Source organism: Sphaerodactylus townsendi, linkage group LG01 (genome assembly GCF_021028975.2).
Source record: "Sphaerodactylus townsendi isolate TG3544 linkage group LG01, MPM_Stown_v2.3, whole genome shotgun sequence".
Lineage (NCBI taxonomy): Eukaryota > Metazoa > Chordata > Lepidosauria > Squamata > Sphaerodactylidae > Sphaerodactylus > Sphaerodactylus townsendi.
Genome location: NC_059425.1, coordinates 102,140,171 through 102,146,859, shown reverse-complemented (window position 1 = coordinate 102,146,859; position 6,689 = coordinate 102,140,171).

Genomic DNA, 6,689 nt, shown 5'->3' with positions numbered 1-6,689 from the left:
TTAGATATGCATACCATTAATCTTCTGATCGTCCACTCGCCCCCCCCCTCTCTTCGGGGGCTCGGACCATCGCCTCCCGACGCATTCTTATGCCGTCTTTGTAGCCAACTCCACATAGGAGTCGCCCGCCCCTCGCTACTCTCGCCTCATGTCCAAACAAATTAAAGAAAGGGGAGTAGAAGGGGCCTCCATGGCCCGCCCCCCCTGCAGAATTGAAATTGAAATTGCTGACAATTCAAACTCCGTCCTCAGGCCCACTCCCACCTGAGCCAAGACTGCTTACGGGGCCTGGCCCCCTCATAACCTGGGGAAGGGCGGTCTGCTTCCCCCCCCCCCCCCCCCCCAGATGCGCGGGCAAGCCTCGGGTTGGCCACTGATCAGGCCACTCGGGCTGCTCTGATGACGCGTTACGTCTGCGCCAAAATCCACAAGTCCCTTTGAATGGACACCCTTCTATAGTGAGCTCCAGGTAATGGTGGGAGCTACCGATGGGCGTTTCTACCGCCGCCACGGTGGTGCCGGCAGCTCCTGATGGCGCATCTGCCTCGTGGCCTTTATTGAATCGGCGGCAGGCAGCGTGTGGGGCAGGAGGATCAGCTGTGCACAGCTGGTTCCGCTGGGCAACTCCTGTGGGATGTTTGTCCACACCTGAATGTGAACGGCTCCTTGGTGTATGGAGTCGATGACTCCCCGGGATCTACAAACAGTCCCTAAGAAGCGGCGGAGGCTTTGGGCAAGATTAACCTAACGGCCTCTCCGGGGATGGGATCACTGTACTGGGTCGGAGCAACGAGGATCTCATGTGGGAACTTGAGGGAAAGAGGTTGGGTGCAGGCGAGAGAGATACCGCTGGGAGGAGGTGGTTTGGGTTCGGGCCTTGGTTCTTGGGGCTGGTTCAATATTCTCCTCCTTGGTCCTGGGCTGGGGAGAGGCCCGGGTAAGAGTTTCCCGACGGGCACTCGTTTCTCCAGTGAAAGCCCTCCCGGCATCGGGGGCATTTGGTCCTGGGCTTTCCCGGGGGCCTTCACCTCCCGGGGGAGAACCCTCCTTCGTCGGGGTTGTAAGCCCCCCCCACCGGGCGACCTACAATCCCTCTGGAAGTGTCCCCGCTTGCCGCAGTTGAAGCACTTGTCTTGGGGCTGCCCCCGGATGGTGGGAGAGTGCTGCGTTAGGAGGCTTGGCCTGATGGGCGGAAGATCCCATATCCCGGCAAGCCTTAAGCATGTCGGCCAGTTCGGGATTCTTCCTTAAGCCTACGTGATTGCCCCGCGGCACTCAGCAGGAGGCGTTCTCTTTGGCGCAGGCGCATGAGGAGCCCATGCTAATGTGTCGCTGTCAACTTGTTCCCCTGCAGGGCCTCCTGGAGCCTGTTCAGGAATTCAGCCGGCTTCTGAGGCTTCTGCCGAACGCTGGAAAAGCTCTGGGTTGGTTGTCCGGCAGCGGGCACTCTTACAAACGCCTTTGTAGGCGAAGGCCAGAGGCAACCTTAAGCGTGGCATTCCGCAGGACGATCTGCGCCAAGCCGGGAAGGGTTGCTGAAGCCTTCGCATTACAGAGCTTTCGCGTGGCAGTATAGGCATCGGCCAGAGGCTGCCCCTCTGCTTATGCATTGTTGGCGGTATCTTCGCTTTCCCAAACAACATATTGCGCGAGGGTTCAAGAGCATGTGAAAAGTGGGTTTCCAGTCCTCCTGAACCACACACGCGGATTCCGTGATGACTGCTTCCAGCACGCCTCTCACATAGGGGCTGGTGATCCCCACGCCCCAGATAAGCCTTGGCGGAGCTCAATGAGAACGTTATAGCCTATGGGTTTATACTCAACGACTGGCTGATCTACGCCGTCCTCCCCCACGTATCAGTGTAGTGGGCTGTGGGCAGACGGCCAGGAGATCAGCATCGCTCATTCCGTCAGGGTTTCCTTCCTCTGCAGATCGTAGGTAATACGCTTCTGCTAGAGTTTTGAAACTCGCTACGCTTACGCGGGCATTGACGGAGGTATGGTGGCTTCAGAAACGGGAGGGGGAAGCGGAGCAGAAGGAGGAGCAGAAGGAGGAGGCGGCAGGGCCGCGAGAGCACGAGCGGGAGAGTTTGAAACGGTAGCAGGACAGGCCCCAAGGCTTAGCGGATAGAGAAAGTTCCGGGCTTGAAATTGTAGGTGAAAAGATCAAAAGGAGGAGGATCCATGGCAAAGATACCATGGACCTGGTATTGATGGCTTACATACCACTGTCTCCGCGTCAGTAGCAGCTTATTATCGGCGCAAAGACGAGGCTCTTCTGTGCAGAGTGCTCCCGATGTTTTCCCCAGTCCTTAAGATTGAATGTCCCCCTTTCTGGGTACCTTGGACATTGCCTTATCAATCTCAACCACCAATTCGCGCAGCTCCTCTCTCTTTACAGAGACCCTGCCGCGTTTCGCTAGCGCTTTCAGCTCGCTAACGTGCTTGTCAAAGTCGCGTGCTTTTTACATGTTTTACGCTTACCGGGTGGTTCGCCAGACGAGAGAGTGTCCTAGGAACGCCAATCCCTGGATGCGCCGGATCCAGCGGATGGTCAGTACCGAGGGGGTGGGTCCTTGGATGCGCCGATCCAGCGGACGCATCGGTACCGAGAAGCTCTTTCCTGTATGCGACGGTAAGGCACGGGCGAGGTTCGAAAGCATTCCCGGGTTTCGGCACTAGCTAAAGTCCCGGCCCCAATGCAGGCCCCAATGAAGAGACGCAGACGCGGAGATTTCATCTGGTGGAGAGAGCCAGCTGCAGGAAGTGCGGGATCCCGTGATCCTGGCATCTCTGCCGTGCGCGGCCCCTCACACCTTTTATTAGGGTTTCAATGGGGGCGTGTAACAGGGTCGGGCAGGCGGGAGAACGGGAGGTCGGGAGAGCGGGAGAGCGGGAGATCATCATGTGATGCATGATCTCATCGGGCTGCTACGTGCGGGAGGAAGCATCCGTGTCTGGGTCTAATCTTCACCTGAGGGCAGGGGCCCTTTTGTCCCTTTGTATGGGACACCTGGTGACCGCGAGTCAGGCAGTTCATGACCCGTGACTCATGGGGGAGCAGGCTTGGGGGAGCGCAGGGCGCCCGGAAGGGGTCAGAGCCCGCACCGCATGCCCATCTGGCGCTCCTTCTACGGTTCTGCTGGGTTCACGGGCTCACCCCTACAATATACAAATGTATCTGAAGTACGCAAATATACCAGAAATTATATGGGTTGATACTTTGTGTAAAGCACAGGTGGATGTAACTACATGAATTGTTGAATTTAAGTGAGTTCCAGGAGTCTTCCTTGGATTGCTTGCAGCAACTCGAGTTTTTAAAGTCACTGCTAGGAAGTTATCAGGATTTAAGCCAACCTTTATTGCTTGCAATTTTCTGTTTGCCCAGAGTGCACTTTGTAATGTAATAGAGCACTAAAATGCAAATATTTATTGTATGCAGAAAGGTAAAGAATTTTGCATCTGTATGTTTGAATTATTTTTATAAAGGTTATTGATATCAAATACATTTTATCTGCATGTATTATTGCTGTTTCTCATTCGGTATATGTCCTACATTTTTAAAATGCTTGTACCTTACCTTGATCCTTAGTGATAGGTTTGCATGAAAATGAATTGAAGTACGTAAACTATAGAGATAAATAATATTATTCAGAAAGATATGCAAGGCTCAAACTATGAGATGGTACCTGCAAAGATCAACATTAGAAGCAGTATTAGCTTTTTACAAGGAATGCACAGCATAGTGAACTGATCATTTTAGAATTTTTTTATTTAAAAATTTAAAATATCTGCATATCCTATAAATACTTGTTTTTGCTTTTTCAAGTATTTCAGGAATTTATCTGCTTTTTTTTTTACTCCTCCCAAGAAATCTTTGCGGACAGTTAATACTGATTACTTCTATGATAGTTTGGTCCTTTATGAATAAAACATTCTTTGTTCCTTAATTTTCCTTTTCACACTACACAAATAATAATAAATGATGACATAATTGTGTGCTTCATGAAAAATTATCTAGCATGTACAGATTGGTTAGATCTGACTTTTGTAATTTTTACCCCTCTGTCTTTAGCTGATGAGATGGATTATTCCTAGTGAAATTTGTGCAGTCCTTTGAGAATATATAATGCAGGTGTTCTTTAAGCAGTGATGGTAAAGCTTAATATAAAATCGAAATGCCTACGCTTATTGTGGAAAATCCATGGGAACATATATACTCATTATGCAAAGCTGTCAAGGGACACATGCCATTGTATAATAGCTATGGAAAATATGTGGTAAAGTTTCCCATTGGATGGTAAGTACTTAGCTAGCTGTCAAAAATATATTAGCTTGGTATACCAGTTGTTTGCTGACTAGAAAGAAAAACAGTGTTCTGAAATCAAATGTTCAGATGTAACAATGCTTTGTAGAAGTTGAAGCTTTAACTGTAAACAATTTTTAACTTTAAAAAAAATTGGACAAAAGCAGTTCAGTTTTATGCATGCAAACATTTTAGAATAATAGAATTGTAAAGTTGGAAGAGACCACAAGACTCCATCCAGTCCAACCCCCTGCCATGCAAGAACACACAATCAAAAGTGTATTTATTAGACTGTTTCAACTTTTGTTTTGTAGTCCCAAGTGAGCAATACAAAGTTGTGTCCATTGTATATAGGATAAAATGGAGGAGAAGAGAATAATGTAAGCTGCTTGTGGTCCCCTTTGGGGTGAAAGGCAGGATATAAATAAACAAATGTTTTGCATGAACAGCAAACTTGATGGAACTCTTCATGTGTTACTGAGATAGTCAGTATGTAGCGGTATAACTAATAACTCTTTGGAGCCATATCCTTCTTTTAAAGACACACTGTACATTGTTTGCATATGTTGCAGGGAGCAGTAATTGGCCCTGCTTCTCTATGACATCCTCACATGATCAGTAGAAGATGAGTCTGGGCCTCGCACGTGAGAGCACATAGTACAAGTGCATTTTGCATAAGTTCAGCGCACCAAATAGCTTTCAGCCTTCATATTCATGTGCAGCATGTGGTCAGCTTCTCATTTTAAACATATAGCACATGTAGTAAGATGGAGGGTAGATTAGGACTCACTTTTATTGTTAAGCCAAGTGATGGGAGGGGAGGAGATTACTCTCAGCCATTTAGTATAAGGAGCAGTGCCTGCAGAAGAAGGGCCCAGCATGAGAACAGAACAGCACTATCATTAATGCCACATCATCAGTTGTCTCTAGTGCACTTTTGTGCATTATGTGCTGCCAGCACAGTTCTGTGCCTCCCATCACAAACTTTGACGCGCCAGTGGTCAACACTTCCCTGGCTCCTGTGGGACTACACTCACCAGTGGAGTGACAAGTGCTCCCACCCCATGTGTATTACCACTGCATGATCATTATGCTTCTTATGATATGAGAATGTTGCATCATGTCAGTTCTACAGTTCATTACCACTTTCATGAAAACCATGTGAATATTGGCAGCTGAGGAAGAGATTAGCAGTATTTTGCACAGTTTCCAGAAGTATCAGGAACAGTGCATGAGTTAACGGTACCAGGGGGGTGCGACGCCCTGGGTGCGCCACAAGTGGTGGGGTGCAGGCTGCGCGGTGCCCTGGCAGGCTTAGTTCCCTCGCCAGCTTCTGCTCCCCTGACCAGGAATGTTGTTGTTCCCTTGTATAAATAGGATTCTACTGGACTTTCAAGTTTGTTCTCATTACTTTTAAGCTTATCTTGTAAATAGAGGGTCAAGATCTGAGAGAAAAGCTCATTGTTTTAATTCTATCCTCCATTATGTCCTCCTCTTTCCTTTTTCCTCTTATTTGTAGGGAAGCTGGCTTAAAAATTATCATCGCGGGATGACAGTATTAGTTACCTTTCAGTGAAGACAATTTCCATGTTGCTTCCTCGCCACAACCTGTGTGAAATTGAACTTTGGCCTACTAATATTATCCAAAGCCATCATTGCTTGCAAACATAGAGTATGCTTTCTGAGCCTCATGTCTGGTTTTCACTTCTAAGATCTAAAAGAGAAATAAGCAGGAATCAATACACAGGATGGGCACTTCTTTGTTTGTGGTGAATTAATGACCTAGTAATGGGTGTTTTTTCTAACACTATGATACAGCAGACACAAGAAGAGCCTGTTCTTCTTTGGTACAAGCACAGAGCATATTTATATTAAAGACAAAATAATTCTGATTTGTTCAGAGAGGTTAAGCATTCTATAGGACTGTTTTTAAATCAAAAGCCTGAAACATTTTACCTAAGCAAATGAAATAGAAAAAAATGAAAATACTTCACTCTATAAGAAGGGAATCCAGGATGACTGATAGTGGGTGTTAAATCCTGGGCTTTTTCTGGCTTCCTGGTTTCTCCCTTTGTCTCCCTGACTGATCCTGGCTCTCTTGCCCCCTCTTCCCGCTTCTATTACTGCCTCTCTACATTCCTCCTCATTGCTAGTTTTTGCACACCAAAAGCCAACCAGTTGTTGTTTCTTTTGTTTTAATTCAATATCTAGGGCACAAACTGATGGTGCCCAAAACTGAAGGTTTTGAGTGAGAAGGGCATGGCTAGACCTCTCCTGGGCTTTTTTTTAAATCATTTATTATTTGTCTGCCAAACTGTGCCTTCCCCTCCATTTTCAGAACCCAAAATGACAGCCGTGGTTGGCTCCTTTGCACCAGTTTGGC